General features: G+C 48.4%; 1 protein-coding gene across 1 annotated transcript in view; it reads left to right on the top strand.

The window, feature by feature from the left end:
• LOC114872341 overlaps positions 1–21774 on the top strand; it is an 86623-nt gene that overhangs the window by 63590 nt on the left and 1259 nt on the right. The gene's annotated exons all lie outside the window — the stretch shown is intronic.

Here is a 21774-nt window from a genome sequence, read left to right as displayed (position 1 = left end):
CAGCCTCCTCTAGGATTTCAACTCCGTGGGTATCGCGTGCAGCAACAACAACAACAACCGGAATTATCGCTGCACAATGGACCGAAACTCTTTCTTTCCAGCTAGCTCGCTGGCCCTCGCGCGGTCGGATTCCTCTGAGCACCTCTTCATCAAGCGTGGCAATCTCTCGGCCGCCTGATTCAGAAGGTGGCCCGTGAAAAGCAGATCGAGACGAGTAGGCCCACGGTTACAGATCCGACCGGTTGTTGGCGTTGTTCGGCTGGTTGTTCGAGCGGACTGCCAGCCAGACAGTCAGAGACACAATGAGTCTCGCGATATCGCGTGTGGATCAAGGGCCACGCGTAAGAGAGACGAACGAAAGTAGGGGGTGAAATGGCCGATCCGTCGAGCCTCGTAACTCATAACCCCGGAGCTACCCCACCCTTCCTAAATCTTCGCGAAACAGAGACTGGCTTTGACGTTTCGCCCAGGCGAAGAACCGTTGTTACATTATGCAGCAGCAGCAACAGCAACTCGAGGTGGGACAAAGTAGCCCGATCTGGGGCGGGGGAGAGAACGAGCAGAAGGAGGGAGCGGACGGATAAATCCTTTTTCGTCGGACGGACAATAAACGCGACGGCTACGAGTCCTGCGAAAAGGGATCCGCTGATGCTGATGCTGATGCTGATGCTGATGCTGCTACCCGTTACCGGCTGAACTGGATTGTCGTATCGTGCAGGCCCATTCATGGTGTGGTCCACGCTGGCCACGCGCGAATACGATATCGTTCGCTGCAGGTGCGCCCAGATTTCTCTGCCCGCTCCTTCGTGGATCGCGAACGAGAGAGATTTAGCCGCGATCACACCGAGACTTTATACAGCCTTCTCTTCCTACTAATGCGTTTTAGATTTCACGATTTCGCAGCCTGAACGCAATCCCTCCGCTGATACTCGAGAATCATTCGCACGGATAATACGAAATTACCTGTTCCAAGGGGTACTTGAAAATTTGTAGATAATCACGCTTCTGTCTACGCACGAAATCGATCCTTCCTTCCCCGTGATCCCGACACGAAACTCGTGACGATTCTGGCCGTGTGAGGAGGACGCGGAGAGAGAGGAAGAAGGAAGCCGAAGTAGGCGGTTCGATTACACGGAGCACAAGCACAAGCAACCGGCCCTCTCGAAGAGCATCCTCCGGCATAATGTCCTGCCTGGTCCGTGTCTTCTCCTCGGTTTGCTGTCTTCTGCCTTCCGCCGACTTGACCCGCGGGCCCGCCGGGTTAGATTCCTACGCGGAGCCCCTCGCTCGCGTACACAATGCGAGTTATTGCGGCAGCCGCGGGCCCGCAGGAACGGCAGCGGTCGCCGCTGGCGCCAGCGCCGACTTCCAGCTTCGGCCCGCATAAATCCTGCCCGCAGATCCCCCTTTGTCTCCTTCCTCCTCGATTCCTTCTCCTCTCCCTTCGACGCCACTTTTCTGCCCTTCGATCACGGAAAACCAGATCGCGAGACGACTACACCGGAGCCACTTGGAATCTTACAAATTGCTCGATGTTAATTGGAAAAATTCATTTATTTTTTCTAGAAGAAACGATCATGGTTGGTAAAGATATGATTAATGGAAAAAAAGGAAGGATTGGAAATGAATGGTCACGAACGAGGTGTACGGAGCTTAAAGGCTGTAAAGTCAGAAGGGATCGTGGCGTCGGCTTTTCTCTCGTCTGTCGGTTTGGCTCGCCTTAACTTATGGCCGGAAGTATTATCCGCTCGCCGACATCGTATTGTTTTCATTTAAGGGTATTAAACCGGCTTATATCTGGTTGGACACCAGCGCTTCGTTAGCCAGCTGAAACCCCGCCTTTAAATGACTGTCGATACTTGAATACGCATGGAATGCAATTACCTCTGTGCTCGCTGTTCCCGAGTATACACATAGAAACGTAACAAAAGTGTAGAATTTTCTTTTCAATGGTAATAAATAAGCTGATCTTACGTGTCGTAGAAGAGAGCTGGATATCGTTGGACAGAGTTGAAAAATTACACTGAACTCAATAGCGCGGTTCGTTTTAATTAAATTCGAGCGGCGATCGTTTGTTTGTAAGGCAACTTCTAACGAAGCTTGAAATCGAATTGAAAAAAAGGAAAAAAAGAAAGAAGGAAGAAGGATGGAGGGACCTCGGGTTTTAAGAGCGATCAGAGTAGCAAACGATTAAAAGGTATCGCAATCTGACGATCCATTAACCGTATCCAATGAGCAGTCGCTAATTAAGGCTATTTATATCGGGGTTCGACCCTTTCCGAGTTCCTGGCGACCCTATTCCTTCCCCGTCCAACATCAGCCCCGGGGTGAAAATTGGAAAGCACGGTGGTCCAATGACGAAGCAAAAGATCATCTCAACGTGGACAACTTCGACCCATCTCGATCAAGTGGAAAATTCATCAAGTTATCTAGACGAGTATCATTATACTTAATGCTTTTAACATATTCCAGAATGGATTTCAAACGTTTATCGATATTAACTAAACAGCTTTCGAAGCTCTCGATAATCGTTTCCTTTGAACAGTGCCTCTCCCCTCTCTTCCTGGTCGAATAATAAGTTCTTCCTGAAAGAAATAACTCTCGACGAATGATCGTCGGCAAAGTCGCTCATCCCACCCGGGTTCTATCCTCGCCGGAAATCACGTTCGAGTGATTCTCGAGTAAGAGAATCGACTGTGAAGGAGGAGAGGATCTCTGGTCGTGGATAAAGTCGGCCAAAGCGGAAAGCGGACAGAGAGATAGAGAAAGAGAGAAAGTTAAAAGTCGGTGAAGGAGGAGGAAACGAGATGGAGAAAGAGGTCTCGCCGGATAATATACTTCGCGAAGTACGCTCGTCAAACACAAGCGCGAGCAAGCGGGGCTTGCCGGATATATTAGAGGATGCATCTCCATAAAAGTTGGAGCCGAGCAGCGAGTCAACATCCCTTCGTTTCGCGTAAGATGAAGGGAGAGGTGGATGAAAAGGTACGGCAATCCCGGAGGGTGGGAAAAAGGTGAACGGGAAAGAGAGAAGAAATCTCGGATTCCTTTTTCCGCTTGAAGCGTTCCCGTTTCGGGGAGGCAAAGAAGCGGTCTTGCGGTAGCAATCACCGATATTGAGGGTTTCATTTCGTCCCTACGTTAGTAAGAGCGTCTGCGAGGCTGCTGGTTCGAGGAAAAGTGGCGAACAAGGATGAGGAAACGATGAAGAGGAAGGTAGCGCGAGAGGAGTCCTGCTGCACTATTCATAGCGAACCTGATTTTCATCGGGATAAACGCTGGAAGACATTTTTTAACTATCAACGAGAAGGGAAAGGTGTTTGAAAGTCAAACCTTTTAGCTATTGTCTAGACGATCGGCGATAGAATAGTGCAATTCCCATGGTGGACGACGAAAGAAGCGACGAAATCCTAAACAGATTCGAAATGTTTACAGAAGGTTTATCGGTACCTTGGCGAGAAGTTAATCCGACGTGAATCGTCGGTGAATCCGAGAACGCCGGCAAGGTACCGTCTCCGGATTATCCGCAAATAATTAGTAATCCGGCGTTCAAATAAAGCGTCCGCCACGCTGCTCACCGCAGGCTCGACCTTTTTCTCAACTGGAACGGAGAATCCCGCCCAGTGTTTATCCGAAGGAGGTAAAGTTTGCCTTCAAACTGACGACGCCCGGTGGAAAACTTTGCAAGGGATCCTCCTTCGGATTCTATCAGTCTATGTTGCGATATTTCATAGGGTTCCCGATGACGAACGCGAAAGGAATAGACGCGTACACGAATACCATTGTGAAAGGTTGGCTCTAATTTCGACGAAACTTTTTCGATTACCCAATACAATTACTCACGCGAGGAAACTTACGATCGGTTGCTGTCCGTTTACCGATCACGTAGAAGGGAATAAAGCCAAACACAGCGGTGATTGTGTCTGTTAATCGAAAAAAACTATCGGCGCAACCGTGGTCTAAGTGAAAATCCGTTGGCTGAAAACGCGTTACACGTTTCCTGTGTCTTGCGGAGAAAAACAAGACCGCAAGAATCCACGACGAGGACCAAGCTCGGTTTTGTCGGTGATTTAGTAACAGACCGAGCGAGTTCGAGAGACTCGTGATCACGCTGGCGAAGAACAATTTAGCTACGGTCGCAATAATTCTTCTCCTGTCCACGAGCTTTCGAAAATTCTTACATTAATTAGGTGTGTACCTTTAAGAAAAGAGCAAAACGAAGCGGAGAGAGTCGGGCTGCCGAGCAGTCGGCTCCGGCTGGTTGAAGTTAATCTCGAAGTAAGGAGTGTTTGATCCTGCAAAAGGGATTAACGAGTAGAAGTAGAAGGTCTAGCGTTTTCTTGAACGCCTTTCGAGGGGTGGAAATCGGGGGCGAGGGGTGTTGGCTGTGAAGTCGCGCGAGACCAGCAGCTTCGCACTTGGTGCACACCCAGTGCTCCCTTAATCCGTATTCATCAGCAGTTATAGGCACGAGCTAAGGGGGTAAGGGTCTAATCCGGCTGATCCGCGCTCAGCCGACACTCGCCCCGCCCCCACGGTTCTGGGTCATCTCTAAAACGCGTTATACACCGGTAGCACCGAGTACACCGACTGTACGAACACCTAGTAACAACGACCCTGCGAAATTTCCGCCGCCTCACCCCTCTTATAAAGCCGTCCTTTATAATTTTCATCGGATTAGAGAAACGAGAAAGAAGCGTGCCCCGGTACGGAACTTTGCTCCGGCTTATCGAGTCAGCCATTTGCTGTCTGTCACGAGATAGATCGAATCGTTTTCTATGGCCCCTAACCAAAGCAATCATTCTGGGGGGTAGCTTGTAATACAATTTAATTAATTTCGCGTTTTTAAATATAAATCCAAACGAAGAAACCCTTCTATCCATCCGCGTTCCCTTAGGCCGGAAAGGAGCGCGCTGGTCCAGGTGGGCTGGAAGTTAAATGGACTTGTCTACCGGTAAAAGATAAACCGGATATGCCCGTAGACAGAATTGACGGTTCACTGTGCGGCCGTATTTTCCCTGGCGTGTTTTACTTGCATCGGTGTGCAGGCGATCGCAAGAGCGAGGAGGAGGAGGTAGAGGGTTGGTCGAAGCAACGAGACACATTGGACGAGCAAGCAAGAGAGAATCGTAGGGATGGCGTCGCGACGCGACGAGAGGCGAGGCGAGGCGAGGCGTCGTGCCGATAAATCAAATTGACTGGTGCGACGTCGAGCGCAGCCAGAATCCAGCATCCTCTCCCACCGATCCTCTCCGTTTGCCCCGACAGAACGGCGACCGTCCATATACAACGTGTCCAATCGCAAATCCCTTTAATTCGTTCCTTGCAGTATAAGTTTAATCCGAATTAAACTGCACGGGACGGCACATAAATTCGGAGCAAAGGCCAAGCATTAAAAGGAGCGGCTCCTGCCGTTCTATCCAACCCATCACTCCTCACCCTCGACCAACGACCGTCTCGTTGTTCTGCCGTTAACTGTGTCATGTTCGATGATCAAACTATCGCCTCTCGATACCGTGAAATCACTTTCTTTTACGTTAGAGAACCAATGTTGCGACTCGAGGCACGGATATCGCGTGTTACCCTTAATTAGAATTATATTTTCAACCTAGTTGAAAATCTATCTAAATAGAGAGACGGTACGCGAATTTATTAGTGGAAATATTTTAACAAAGAGAGCGCAATTCGGTGTAAAATCGGTTTCGTGTCGACGGGTGCGACACGTTCCACGAATATTCGCTGACGTTCCTGAAAACGATCAAGTTGCATTACACAGGAAGTACAAGTTTCTGCATTAGTACACGAGACCGAGTCCAGGAAACAGGAAGCAGCGTTGCGAAACGTTGCTAGTATTTGGATTTCGATGTGGTAAGCAGTAGTCGAAAACTGTCGTAGTTCCTGACGGTGTCGCTTGCGCCTCGACGCGACGTCTCCAATATTGTACCTAACAATTTTGAATGAACTAAAAAGCTACGAACTGATTTTTGTTAAATCCATCGAAATAGCACGAGTATCCCTGTTAATCACCGTAAAGAATTACCCGACAGTCACGGTCCGCGCGATAGTTGCTCATTTGTTGAGTTCAACCGACGTGCGTCGGGATAAAGCAGAGCCTCCCTTTCGAAGGGTATACAAACACGCCCTTCTTCACGCGGACCGATCAAAGTGTTCTTCCCCGTTCGAATGACGTCGTGCGGAGAATGATCGTCAAACAACGTGTAGCCGGTGGACTGCGCGACGAATGCTGGTAATGATCGGGACACGCGCGTATCGCGATTCCTGGACAGATCGCGAAGGGTGAGGTACGGTGGTCGAATAGAGGCTAACGTCGACCATCGTCGACGACATCGAGGGTGGCACGCTCGTCCTTTGTGCAGTTTATGGGCTCGACAACGCGTTATGATTATTCACGGGGTTACTGTGTTTTATTGCTCTTATCCCTGCCATCGACGCGAACAGACTTCGAAGGTGTTAAAACGTGTCACACGGCATTGTATCCTTCTTTGTCTCGGGCTAAATTGTCGACTGTAAGTCAGTTTTACTGCGTAAGTTTGTTAATATTTATAATTAGCTGGAACGAGAAGACTAATGGCGAAACGTTGGTTTACGCGGAAAGGGTTAATAAGATGGAAGTAAAGATTAGTAATTATCGCGTAACAGAGTGTGAGAATCGAGGAATTTTGGAAATTCTGAAACGATCCTTTCTTCAATTGTTAAAGGGCTAGCTGGTTCCTTCGGTATTCGACAGGGTTGGCAATGTGTAGAGGGCAGTAGGTAGCGTTATTGAGGATATTGGTATCATATAGGGGCGATAGTACAAGCAATAATACGGCGAGCCGATCGTGTCCGAAAGCTGCGAGTCTGGCATAGCTGGTCTCATTCGTCGCATATCGACGATGTCCAGCGGCCGATATGAGATATCGTCCAGTCGGTTCGTACCACGAGAGACGGTGAACGTATATTGCCGCGATATTTCATAAGGCACATCGTGGCATACCGCGATCCACGGTTTCCACGTTTCCGGCCGACTTCCGGCGCATTTTTGCAGAAATTACGCGTGATGGAATCCCAAGCCGCGAGGGAGAATTGAAATTAATATTGTATTATTTGCGATAATATTCGAGATCAAATATCGCAATTTGCCGCTAAACGACTGCGGGGAATGTTTCAAGGAAGTGTTAAGGATATTCTTGTTAGAGATAACGCTCATTAATTTATCAAATATAACATGTAACGAAAGGATTATCTTATCGTATTTCACCCTTTAATCTCACGCGAGGTTTACGGTTTAAGACGTTTAACTTCTAACATGCGTGTGAGATGATGTTAATTTTTTATTCAACAACGTTCATGGGTTAACTCGCATTTTTACAAAAGATACCAAGAATCCGAGAGGTTCCATTCGAGGACTACGTTAAGAAGGTAGGCTACCAATTAAGGATTCAACGAGTACACTCGAGATGGGGGAGGATCGGCTGGAATAAGGTCTATTTTAATGCGAATTAATGTACGATGTAAGATAAGATAAGAGAAATAAGGAGGAAAAGGAGAAGAAGAGGGCTGTCGAGCCACGGTCGGGAAACGCGTTACAATACATTCGTTTGATAAATTGCGAGCTCGCACCGTGTTCACCGATTAGGCCTCTCTTCCTTCTATTATCGTCGATCTACCTACGCCGTAAGGGAGCAAAGTTTCATTTACTCGTCCGTTTTCCTCCTCGTTTTTCCTCTTCTGAAACCGCTCCGGAATAGAAATGTTACACCGTGGCCCGATTATAAGCGAAAAGGACCTTGTGCGAACGCGGCTGGTAAGCCGCGCTAAGATAACAGGATTTACCACGAGTATCCGTTGATGCGCCACGCAAACGGAACACGTGAGAAAGCTGGCTGCATGGGCGAACGATCATCAATTAAATTAACACTGATTTTCAGGAAGCGATAAACGGTTTGCCGTACGCTCCACACGATGCGTTCGCGTCTAATTTTAGCTCGTTTAAACGGATAGATGTATCGTGGAATCGTCTGATTTAGTTTAATTGCGAACGGAACAAGACCTCCTAGGGTTGCGATTTTCCTTTTTATCATTTTTCCTTCGTGTACGCAGCTTCGGGGGCACGCGTATAAATATAATCTCGATCGATCGTTCGTACGGAATAGCGATGGGAAAAAGTTTGACAGGGACCTACGGTTTACCCGTGATATTGATGGACGTGTCGAGCAGAGAAACGAAGGGTTACATCCGCATCGTTGTTTCCAGATGAGCCCACGCTGCGAGACGTATGCTCCTACGACTAAGGCCAAATTTATCTCCTCCTGTCGGCGACAGAGGTCGGCGACTTTCACGAGCATCCCTCCAGATCGAAGGACCGGGTCTGAACTTTGCTCCTCGGTATGGCTTAGTTTAATCCACGATTAAAAACACGAGAAGAATAAAAGGAGATTGTAACGAGCGAATCTACCCTCGAATCCGAGCCACGGAGGGAGTAACAGCCGGGCATCGATGACCGCACACCGGCCGAATCGGTGTTCCCTGACGAAAAATGTTGGAATTTAAGGGTTAACCGCAGGGTTGGCTACCGCGAACGAATACAATATTGCGAGCTCAGGGAGGAGTGAAAAAGGAGGAGAAAGAGAGAGAAAGAAGGAACGGGGTAGGTGAGCAACGGTCATACCGGGGGTCAGTCGTATTAATATCGCATATCGGGCAAGCATGGTCAGAGGCAACGGTGCCGTCCACCAGGCCGATATGAAATCATCGCGGCGGACGAGGGAGTGCTTGGCAAATAGTAGGGCATAATTGGAATCCATCCGGCAAACATGGCATCAGCCGTACTCTAATCAATCTGTCGCGATGCTTTCCTTGTGGCATGCTCGTAAAAATCCAAGTTGACACGGTCGAAAGATCGGCCAGGATTTGTAATTAATTGATTCCCAAGGAACCGAGGGTATCGGCTACGCGTCAGGTCCGACTATGAATTTTATGACGCAAGCAATAAAGATTGTACCGTAGGGACGTGTTTGGAAAAGATTTTCAAAGCGAAGAAAAGAGAGAGAGATTATGAACGGGTTCGTTGTCGACTCGGCCACGATATATCTTTCGACGGTGAATTCGTGCGAGGAATCCTTGACTCTCGGTGTTCACCGATCGTGTTCTTATAACGTCTTCTCCTTTCTCAGCGATTCCCGAAATTAATAGCCGGCTAAGTGGCGGTTAAATTATTGCCTCGTAAATATCTCCGCGCCCTCGACGCGCGGTCCCGTTTCCGTTTCTATCGCCGCGGCGCGATGGTGAGGGTGGAAACGTCCCCCCTCGATATTGTGCTTACTCCACGTTGTCGTTCGACTGTTTTCCGTTCGAACTGGTAACCGGATACCTTTATCTTTCGATGGAAAAATCTTCCCTCAAAACGTTCCTCGATTTGAGTAGTAAATCACGAGCGTTAAAGGTTAAGAGTTCGAAACGAAATAACTCTCGATCAAATTAAAACGTTCCTTTTCTTTATTTTTTCACCGTGCAACCAATTAGATCGAATACTCGGTAGCGCCTTAATTATCCCCGGGTATTCAACGATGCTTTACAATCGGTTCACGTGCACTGCGGCTCGAAAAGGCTACTCTCACAGTAGACAAGCGCACAATGGGCCCGGTTATGAGCGTACGCCGCCGCTCCGAAAGGAAAACCACTTATTATCTTACTGTCAGGAGGGTCGTCGATTGCACTGCATCGGCAGGAACGGTAACGAGCGCGGCAATTACCGCACTCTTTCATTGAGCGATAGCGAGAAACCAGAAAGTTGGCCGTCTTGGCAGAACAATGGCTCGCGTTTCGAACCGTCCAAGATAATTCTTCATCGTTGCCAGCGTAACCAGGGTGTTGGACATTTTCTTCCACCGTTGACAATTTCAATGAATTACTTTCTATCCTGAAATTCGTTGACTTTCGCTCGCTCTGTCAGTGGAGGGTTGAAGTAGCGTGGCGCGGAGTAATCTGGAGGGGCGGCCGCAACCCTTTAACGCGGTGCTTTCTTACAGCGACATAGGCGACGATAATTCCAACAATTAGATCGCGGCTATACATTAGCTGGTTTTTTCTATCTCTCGGATGGCCAGAGGCGAAGCAAAGCAGCAACGGTGGTGGCGGTGGCGGTGAAGGTGGGAGAGGTTACGGAGACCCCGAGCACAAGGGGTATGGGGAACATGGCCGCACAGGCTCGACGTCTCCACCTTTTTATTGTGAGCGCCAGAGGCAGAAGGCAGAATGTCTGTCTACTGCTGCGGCCAGGTGCGTGTGTGCATGTGTGTGCAAGCGTACCAGAGAGACGAAGAAGAAAAAAGACAGACACCAGGGGAGACGAAGAGAACGAACACTGGCAGAGGACTGTTAAACGGAGTAAGAGGGCAAAACAGCGAGAAAGTGAACTGATAGAGGGAGAGAGAGAGAAAGGAACGAGAGAGGACTTTTGCGGAGGAGGCTGGCAAGCAGCACCTCTGACTGGCTGGTTGGCTGTGCGGAACAGTCCTCCTGCACACTTATTCGCCTGGTCGTGAGGCGGTAGTCGCGTTTATTTATCGGCGGTTGCCGGTGAGTGGCGCTAGCGCGGCATTTTAATTGCACTCTTATACCACCACCGAGTTGCGGGGCCCTCCAGGGCGGCGGTGGTCCCCAGAGGACCCTCTTCGTCCCCTTTCAACCTCCGTACCCATCCCTCTTTGCCGTTTCCTATGCTATCCGCTTCGCCTCGACTCGCTTCAGTCCCCGCTACTTATGCTTTTATGCCTTGTCCCCTATACCAAATCACCTCCTCGCTTCTTCTTCTTCTTCTTCTTCTTCCTTCTCCACCTTCTGCGGCTGTATTTCTCTTTGCTGTCCGCCGTTCATCGCCGTCCTTCCCTTTTTCCCCTACCCTTCGCACGGTTGTACCAGCACCCCTGTCGCCGCGCCGCGCCGGCAAGCTTATACGCGATCGCGACGCCGACGTGGGAAATGAAGGTGCTGGATCGGCAACGGACACCGAGACGGACCGAATTACTGACCGATCTTTTTTCCCCTCCTTTTTCTTCTTCTTCTTCTTCCTCTTCTTCGAGCTGACTCTGCTGGCGCCTCGTCGCCCCCATATTTGTATCGTATGCTCTTCTTCCTTTGACTCTTGTTTCGGCGGCGCCTCCTCTTCAGGCTCTAATCGATTAAACGTTGAGAAGACAACGACATTCACTTTTGGATTTTAATTAAAATTTACGTGTAATCTGTCGCACGATTGATATTTCATATTAAAAGAAGACTGCCTTTCGTGCAAACATTCAGCATTCTTCGACGACGGTACACGCGTAGGCGGACTAACTCTGGCCGCTTCTTTCTCAAGTGCATCGGTGGAGATGGGTACGGTGTAAGCGTGCCTCCCCGAAGCCTCGTGTCCGACGTATATCAGCCGGGTTATCATCGCCAGATCTACAGGGACTACGCGAGAAATTATTTATTAGCACGGGACACCTCCTTCGTCACCCTCAGAGGGGAGCAGAGTTCTTTTCGCGAAGGCGCGTCGTAAAAAAGATTAACGAGCGTCTGACCAACCCTGACTCCGGCGAAGGAGCGCGAAATCGTCACGGACGATTGTCGTTTATTACTCGTCGGATTTCGATTTCCTCAGTTTTCAACGATCGATAGTATTTTCGAGTGTAACAAAGAAAAATTTAGTTTCAACTCGCAGGTAGCGAAGACCGAGTCGAAACGCAAGGATACAGAGAGGGTTGTTTAAAACGCGCGGTGGTTGTACGCTTGGTAATCCCGGTCCCCGAGCATTATCGTCACCCTGGAAACGTTCCACGGCGACGAAGAATTTCGCCAAGGAAAATATTTGTCGGGCGTGTCTGGCATCGTGTATAAACAGATCGACGCCGATGGAAATGCGATTGTGCTGGACAGGTACTGACCTGCTAATGTCTGACCGTTGTTCCCGTCCTGTCGTCACCCTCGTCTTCAAGGAACCGTTCTTACTCTACCGCGACAAAAAAGGCTGCGAATACGAATTCATAGATTCTTCGGTCTAATCTGTCGTAAACTGATTAACAGGTTGACTGGATTATTTATACTAAAACGATACGGTCAAAAGATATCTGTCCGAACTGGTCACGTATCCTGATTCGAATTCTTTCGAATAACAAGCGAAGGATCGTAAATCGTCGTAGAATGCAAAACGCTATTTGCCTTTTCAATTAAAAAATCGCCACTTTAGGGGTGATACTAACTGCGATTTTTCGATTTGGAGCGTCGACCCCGAAATTGCGAACCACCATTCGCGATTTCCCAATTTGCAGCATTGTTACACATGCAGCGATCCCCGAATTTCTCGAGTTGCAAGCTGCGCCTCGCCGATCGCTCGATTTGCACCATTGTTGCGTCGCGATCCCGAAACTACCCAATTTGCAACATTGTTGCGAACCACGAGTACCAGGCCCTCGATATGCTAGGGGGCGGTAATCGAAACTAAAATTGATACAAGTTTTGACGAAATTTGGGACTAAATTCAGTATAATTTTTGCGCTCGCTCAGAGGCAATGAAACCCGCTACTCCCGTAGGACACCGCGACCAGTCTGACTGAATAATTCAGGAGACGTCGTTCGCGAGAGTTTGCCGGATTTGTAACGCGACCGCGCGCCCCTCACAAAGAGGCGAGAAAGAGAAGAGGACACCTAGGAATGTTTGACGGCTCGTCACCCGGCCCCAAGATACGTCTACGATCTACCGAGTTGGTCGTTGGATCTCTGTGTGCCGCTCCCACGATCAGGATTCGCAATTTCGAACCTCCTTCTTCGTTTCCCTCTTCGGGATTAAAAATTACTGGCGCGGGGACGCGATTGAAATTCTCCCATTGAAAATCCCCTCCTCGTCGCGTTTGTCATTCAAAGAGAATACCTTGACTCGGAAATATTCGTAAATTCGCGCAGGAAATATTAAAATTAGTAAACTTCAATTATAACTAATTGAAACTCATTCGAAGGTTAATGATACTTGAAAGAAGAAAAAAACTGATTCGTGAATCAGCGCCAAGTCTAGCATTTCGAAATACATAGGTGAAACGCGACGCCCCGCCGTTTGTAATTTCCTTTTTGATGAACATCTGCACTGTTCTTTTTATTTTCGTTTTTTCAACGAGTTTCCGTAATACGGTTCTTGGTTGCACGGTACTTTCACGGGGTAATTGCGATTTATCGTCGGGAACGGTGGAGGAACGGTCTAATCGAGGTAGTGGAGCGCGTTAACAGGATTCGGACGTCTTGCGGACGAGCAACGGATCAGGCATGATACAGAATCGTATCTTGCGGGACCAGATTCAGCGGAAATGTTCGACTAACCGCAACGAAATCGTCTTCGAAAATTTGCGCCTCGGCTCGATTCGGTCGTGGGCCGGTATCAATGATATCCCCCGTGTCTGTCTGGCTACCAGGGAAATCGCAATTGCTTTTATTAGCATACTAATTGTAAGATTTCTCTCGACGCGATCCAAGATAACGGCGTGTCGCTGTTCCGATTGCGAGTGAACCGAGTGAAGCGAGTGAAAGCGAACCGAGACAGTTTCTTGCTATCGAAACGATCCACCGATCGCGAGTTAATAAATTGCTCGTTAATTGACTCGTACCTGTGTCGCTCGTGAATCTAGCAGTTAAGATTACGTCGGTGACGCTGGACGTTAACGAGTCTGGTAATTCCTTCGATAACATCGAGTCGAAATGATCTTTTAAACGGGCACAGAAAGGGAACGGTGAAGTTTCGAAAATGTTTAACACTTTCAATGATGTATTACCAGTATTTTACTTAATAAAATAAACGTGTTAACAAATCCTTTCTTGATGCACCAGTATATCCGCTCGATCCATTCGATCGACCCTTCCTTCTAAGCCTCTGTAACAATCGAAAAGAATCTGAAATCTGCGCCGAGGCAAGACCTGAACCGTAAAATCGTAGCTCTACCGTTCCGTCTGGCGTGGTTCATCGCGATAATCACGCCTCGAAACGCAGCCGAGTTCCCGGTCCAAGGCACCGCTTTCCTCGACGGGCAACGATTTTCCGGAAAAGGAGGCGGTGTACGGTGTACGGGACACAATGGTATCTCGCGAAACCGGCAGCCGCTTCTCGGCTGCTCGCAAAGGCGTGTACGAGAGGCAAAATGGAAACGAACGACGATGCATCCAGCTCACGGATCGTTTGCGACTCAACCAGAGAAACGGGGATGCGATTGCAAATGATGCAAACTAGTAATCACTTTGATTCGCTTTCGACATTCGAAGTTGACGAAGAACAATTTCAGAAAAGAATCCTTCGCTTTGAAAAATTCTGCAAATGACAGAGTATGAAATGTTAGTAACTCGCCGAGAATTCCAGCGCCCCGGTTCATTTACATTCTTGGCTACCGTTATTACCGAGGACCAGTCTCTCGCTCTCTCGATCGTCGAATCTACATAAGTATCCATGCGGCGAGGACCAGAGGAGGCGGTTAATTTTTTTGACACGTGTAATTCCATAGCGGGAGGCGGTTAATGGAGGTCCGGCGTACGCGTATGCAGATTCTCGGAAGGAAGCGGATCGCTCGACTCGCTGGAACGATCCGAACTCGAGTCGCGACCGATCGAGATCGGGATCGGGATCAGAGTTCCTCGCCGGAACACCGTCACGGCATCGTGTCCGCTCTGACTAAGCGCTGATTAACCGAACGGAAATAGATCTTCCTCTTTGGTTTCGATTACCTCGCCGTTGATGAGCAGACGGCGGTAAGAGTAATGCATAATGAAAATTGCTGAAATGAATTCAGCTGAAAATTGCTTGTACCTTTTCGCTTCTCGCTAACTCGTAGAAGAATAACGATAAAGTCGCTTCAAAGGAGACGGCAGTAAAAAAAAAAAGGTATCTCGCGTGCCTAATGGACTTTCCAACGGGCGTTTATCTTTCAATTTCAATCTCATATTAACTCTTAAAGTATAAATTACGAAGGCAATCGCGTACGATCTTGCAGCCTCCACGCTTCGTTGCCGTCCTCTCTCGCGTAATTTATAGCGCATCGGTTCGCGATTTATCGCGATTTTATGGTTCAACGAGAGACGTTGATCGTCTCCAACGGCCACCGAGTTCGCCTCGTGTTCACTCGAAGAGGAACAATTAACCTTAATAGCGGTAATAACGCGTTACACCCTATACCGTGCACCGAAACCTCTCGATCACTGTTTTTGCTCGTAATTCGCTGTTTCCTCGACCTACCGCAGCCTCTTCATTTTCGGAAAATGTCGCGGTTTCAGTTTCTACAGAGCATGTATATAATTCTCATTAATCTCGACAAATTTACCTTAGCACGCGTATTCAGTGTTCGATTTGCTATCAATTTTACTTACAATTTTTATACGGACATTTCTACTTTGTAAACTTTCGTGTCGGAGCGAGTTCGTATTTCCAATTAATCCGTATTTGGCAGGGATCGCTATCAATCACTTCGAGCGCGAGATTAAAATAATTAGCCGATGGTCTGACGGTCGGACGATGGTTGAACGATTCAAAGGAGACGTTAAAATAGCGCTTGCCAGTCGAATCGATTGATATTTTGACGTGCGTGTCGAGAGTTAAGCGGAGAAATCGCTTGGTTTTTCTTTCGGTCGCATTAGTAGCACCGTTCGCGTGGCACTTAAACGGATGAACAGGACCAAACGGACACGGGTATAAATTGAAATTTACGAAGTTGCCGGTGGAATCGCGTGATACGACCGCGTCCTGTTGCTCGTTTTGCTCCTGCCGGGCCAACAGAATCGCGGCGAAGAATCTCGAGTAGAGTATACGCCTCTCGTTCCTTTCATTCACCACTTCGTGCCTCGTAAGTCTCGTTTACCGCGTTTCACCGGGTAAATTAACGTCACCCTTGCCCCACGACTCCTCTCCGATACGTTAACCTTCCACGATCCTCGATTATTTATCCCCATTGTTCGTCCGTTCTGTCGTGCAGTACCTTGGACACCGGAAACGATCCCCTTTGATTTTTCGTTCAAATCATTTAAAAGACGGATCAATTTTAAATTTTCCATAATTGTATAAAGAAGCGAGAAAAATCGAAAAGAAAAGGAATATGGATGAAGAAAGGAGAAAAGTAAAAATTTGGCGGTGAAGGTAGCGGCGGACGTGTCTCGCGAGGAATGGTGGCCTCGGCGAGCGTGGGCGGCCTCGCATCCGGCCTAAACTGCAAGATAATATAGCGCCGGTCCGCCAAGACATTTGCACCATCATTAAAATTCGCGATAGCGGATCGAACAGGCACGGTGACATCACCCTCGTTCGCGCGAACCAACTAAACGAGCATAGGGAACGTTCGCTCGTGTAAAACCTCCCTGCACGCCTCCTTAACCCTTCTACCCTTCGCCGTCACCGTCTCTTTCCGTTCTTCACGCGTGCTCCTCTTTCTTCGTTCGACGAGGATCCGGTGGACAGGCAGCAGGATTCAGCCGCGTACAACCGTAACGCAACGATACACGCAGCTGGTATGCGTATAATGAGATTGACGATAACCTTCTGACAATTAGCGCGAAATATTCTGCTAGCTCGACGGGCTTGGCTAGGATCTCGCCAGACATTTTTTTCTTGTTCAATCTTGTGGTTAACGAGCGAATTTATGAGGGGGAAACTAGATGAGACGATGGGTAGAATTGGAAATAACGTTCTCGAAAACTAAGTATTAATTGAAGAGGGTGTGTGCGCGCGGTTAACAGATCGCGATTATCATAGAATTATTTATTACACGCGTGAATTAATTGCCGCGTCGACTCGTACCGTCCCTACAGATTGCTCGATTGAAAATTTACAGCGGTTTCAACGATACAACCGTTTCATTACGCGAATGCAACAGACAGATTTCGCGTTACTCATTCACTGTCGTCAGTGTCGCGCTGGTAGAGAGGAACGTTTCTTCGAGACGTTAATTATTTGTCGCCTATTGACACGGAACATCCGAACACGAGGCTCGATGAAAATTTACGCGCTGCCGAAACTCGTCGTCGCGTCTCTGAAACGTGCGGTCAATTAATGCGAAACAGGTTGTTACGTTAGCTGGAAAGACAATCCATCGTGGTCCCGTTGCAAACGTCCGATTAATTATTTAACTACCGATTTCTAATTTATTCAATTTTCTCGAAATTTTCACGAAACAAAACTCGAGTAACAAAAGACATTAGAGTTTTTGATAAATCGATATTAAAGAAGAATCTGGTCCATGGAATCGATAGGAAAAATAAAATCTATGATTGCTTGGTGCAGCTGGTCGACATCGAACGACACGATCGCGCTGAACGTGTCGTTTAATCAAGGCCGAATGTTTTACGCGCGATCATTAAAAGCGAAACGGGCCTTGTTATACGCGAATGCATAAACCCGAACGACGATATCGAGCTTTACGTCGGTTTTATTTAAATAAACTTCCCTTCCGCGGGGATCAAGCCTCGAGACATTGCTGCATGGACGACGAAATTGCCGTGGAAAGTGGCGAGTTGAAACGACGATAAAGTTTGTTACACGCTTCAGGAATTAATTACCTTCCCGATTTTTCCTTTTTTCCAGTCGAATTCAAAATATACATTGAATTAACGGCGACGCGTTAAATCGTAAAGACAAACGCGTACAGCACTTTCGAGGCTGTTGCAAGAAATCGCATTCGCCAGTTGCACCGGGTATACTTTAAGTCGCCAGTTGATCGACGACTCGGAATACCAGTAGGAGAGATCTCAGCGTTGCTTTCCCAGAAAGCAATGTTCCCGGCCAGCTGAATCTCAATGAGAGTAAAAATGGTCTCGCACGGTTCGCGCTAATAGTGCATCGACGAGATCGCCTATCGGCACGACCGATCAGCCAGATCTAACGCGAGCTTGTCGCATAAGTAATCGCTTTTAATAGTAGCCGGCTCGACTACACGTTGAAACGGCCGCGAAAGGAGACAATTTCGCAGCGACGAACGCGGGTTTTCCTGTATAGAGACTTGTCCACCGACACGCTGAATAATCCTGTGCTACCGAGTTCCTATTTAATTCAGGAATCCTAGCGGTTTCTGCCTCACGGTTGCTCGCTGAGATCGAGAAAGAGAAATAAAAGTTCGAAGCTTTTATCATCCGAGTACGCCGCGTATTCTGGTTCCCTTATTCGAGAAGGCAATAATCGAAGGGTAAAAAGGAAAGATACGCGATGAACTCTACGAACCGGTAGCTATCAGCAGGTAGGATCTTGAAAATAGATCGACGTCGTCGTCGTTAACGTCCCTCGCGGAACATCGCGAAAACGAAATAAGGAGTGACGGACAAACGGACGGACGGACGGGCGAGGCTGGTGAACGCGAACGTAGAAGAGAAACGAAGGCGGTAACTCGCGTGAACCGCGTAGGCCGCCTAACGAGCTCTCCACACCGTGTGTACGATGGCATGCTCTCGTTAGCCGACTTCACCGCAGGGCCCACCAACCTGTACGTGCGTGAGTCGAGGCTAACTAAGTATTTCTCTCGTCCGTTTAAACAGTGACTTAATCACCGGGTCGCATCTGAGGATCTTGGTGAAAAATCTGCTATTAAAGCTCCTGGCCTCGTTCGGCTTGAAAATCTCATCAATTTCGCGGAAAATATATCGTTATATTCCGTCGAAAGATTCTTAAGAATCCGTGTTGCGAAACAGATCGGGAGGATTCGTTAACCGGCAACAAAGGTTGGTAAATTGATGAAAAGACGAAAGGAGAATGGGGTACAGTTGGCGAGCAACGAGAAGCTTCACCGCAACGAGGCTAGGCGTCGGAAACGGAGACGCGAGGAAGAAACCGTTTCCAGATTCCATCCATTGAACGTTCACCATCGTTACCGTAACCTTCCTCCTTCCTCCCGTTACCGGTAACAATACGTACGCGAAAAGAAGTTGGGAATCGCAAGCTGACGAGTCTCTCCGGCTCTGGTCTAGCGAGGTTCGCTCTTTGATAAATTGATTCCAGGTGTAGAAGAGTGTCCCCGTCGTCGCGGATGCGCGTTTCCAGCCGAGTAACGATGCCGGTCGGTCATTGTCTCAGGTATTATCGAGACGGGCATCTCTCGACGCCTCTTCCACTTGCGGGGGCGAACACGGCCCGTGTCCTCCTCTTCTTTCTCTTTTTCACCCTCTCTTTTCCACGTCTCGTTGACGCTCGCTGCTCGGCTCGGCTCGGTTTGTCCAGAGAAACGAAACGAACCCGCCAGAAGAAAAGCCCCCCGACTCTTATACCTATTCTTTCAAGCCGTGAAAACAGAAGGGTGCCGGGGCCGACCAAGCGGAAAATTATAAATAATGACGAGCATTTACGTTCGAACACCTCCTCTGACCCCGGTTACAGTCGGGGGGTGGCGCGAAAGAAAAGACCTTCGAGTACGAAACGACGTAGCCGTGCTGACCGATATTCAAACGAAATTAATTTGCAGACGAACGACGGGAATGATTATCGATAGCGAGGGTGAATTAATGGATGCTTCGATCGAAATTTATCGCTCCGTTCGATATATAACGTAATACGTCAAAACGTGTTACTATATACGATTCGTCTCTATTAGCGAGATCGAGAAGGTCAGAGCGCAGCTTCATCGACCATGATCTGCATCCAATCAAGGTGCACCAAGGAGATGCATCCTGCATCGACGAGGATCCTGAACGTATAGAGAAGGATTCGCAGCCGGTGTCGGAGTGCCGTTTCCACGAACAACCGAGCCGACATCTCCTTAACGATCGACTCGTTGTATCGGCAAGGATAATCGTCGCATCCGGTGCGAGGACGGGTCTCGTTATCGCGAGAAGAACGAGGACTGTGTGCGTGCGTGCACGGTTTGATGCTTGATCGTGCTTCGACATCGAGCTTCAGCCTTTCTTCGCAGTGACAAGTCGTTTTCGTGAGGCAGTACCTTTGGAGGAAACGATCAAAGATTTATTTTGTAATTTGTGGAAGCCAGTTAAACGAAGAATTTTAATAAATAAATTTAATAAAATGAATTTCCAGTTTTCACGTAGAAATTCCACAAACGGTGAAATTGAAAGAAATCGGAGAACGTCCAAGGCTGTGGAAATAAAAAGATCATGTTTGGAAAGCTGCGATCGAGCCAGTTAATGAAACGTCGAAAGGAATCGTAGAAATCGTACTTGACATTTGCATAATTCAGAGGGAATATTGTAAAGACGATCGTGACGAGGGCAATTCGTTGCAAGGACGTCGATACGAATTCCCATTAACAGAGCCAATAACGGCACGGGAAAGTCAGTTTATGCCTTGCTTGCATTTCGCGCTGACCTAGTATCGTGTTAATTAATCTCGACCACTTAGTGTACGAACGTCGAGCAGTCCCTTCGAATCGTAGCTTGTATCTTCAATTAGCATTAAAGCAGAAGGATATCGCGCGGTCTCGATTTCGTTCGATTCGATATTCAGCTTCTTATAAAGAGACATTCCAACGAGACGCATCGACTGTTGGCTTAATAAACGCGAATCCGTACACGCGTTCTGCCGATCGTAATACGGTCGCTTATCAAATCGCGTATGCCGTAGATGGTGACACGACCGTGAAGACCAGATAATCAAGCGTTCTGTTTAATACTGACAAAAAAAAAGCACCCCCGCTTCGAAGTAGCTCGAAGAGATTCCAATCAGCGCGTTTACCACTGTCGTTACTCGATGTTTTTAGAACTTCAAATTGAAAAGGAAACTGTAACGAGAAGCGATTCAATTTGCCGACGAACCTCCCCGGGTATCGTAATCACCCGATCCCGAAGGCGTCTTCGTCTTCGGACAGGTCGGATGAAAAAATTATTGCTATACAGCTCCTCCACACACGATGCACTCGAGGTTGAGGTAAATAAAGGAGAAAAAAGAAAGTTGAACGCGAGAGGGCCCGTGTCATGTAATCTTAATCGGTAAATGAGACATAACCAGTTCGAGGGCGGTGTTTGTGTCCATTAACCGCATACCCGGCCATTAAGCCGTGCCCGTAAAGGTCTCCGAAACCTCGGCGTGTTTCCTCGAAACCAGAGAACGAGCGAAACACGCTCGGCGAGAGTGCGTCGACGAGGTCGAAGGAAGGTAGAAGAAGCTGGCTCCAGGGAGATCGGACACGACTTCAACGAGCCACGGTCCGCGGGTAACCGGAGCCAATATGCGTGTTAAACCCGAACACAGAACGGATCCGAGGACGAAAGGAACGCCTGTTAACTATTCGATAGAGCCTTCGTTACGTCGTCGCTTTTCTTCTTCTGAATTAAACGCAAAGAAAAACAACAAGTCTACATTCGTAGAAACTTCCTCGAGTACCTTGCGACAAAGCTGGAAGTACGTAAAGTGAAATACCCCTAGCGTAGAGTGGTATACGCGAATGCAGAAGTCCGAACGAGCGATGTCTCGCATTTATAACGAATGACGCGGGGGAGAATAAGGGAAAAGAAGGGTTCCGTAGCGGCGAACACGCGGGCCAACAGCAGCGTGGCCGTGCAGAGCCACTCACCGAGAGGATGCTACCCTCCCTCTTGTGGCACTAGCGGTGATCGGACACCGGGAGTATCCAGAGAGGTATTCGAGACTCTTGTAGCCTGTCCTCGGCTGGATGGACCACGGCAAGGCACGGCGGTGGGTGAACATCGTGGTCGAAGGTGGAGGGTACCGCGGTGGATCAAAAGACGCCGCCACCAGGATATAGGGTTACCGACTCCGCCATAGGCCAGGTTATTCCTCCTAATAGCCTGTATTGGGTTAGGACGGTTGTATATAGCAGT

The sequence above is a fragment of the Osmia bicornis genome, chromosome 5 (assembly GCF_907164935.1).
Source record: "Osmia bicornis bicornis chromosome 5, iOsmBic2.1, whole genome shotgun sequence".
Classification (NCBI taxonomy): domain Eukaryota; kingdom Metazoa; phylum Arthropoda; class Insecta; order Hymenoptera; family Megachilidae; genus Osmia; species Osmia bicornis.
Note: the sequence above shows the minus strand (reverse complement) of the source record. Positions and strands in the feature narration are given on the sequence as shown.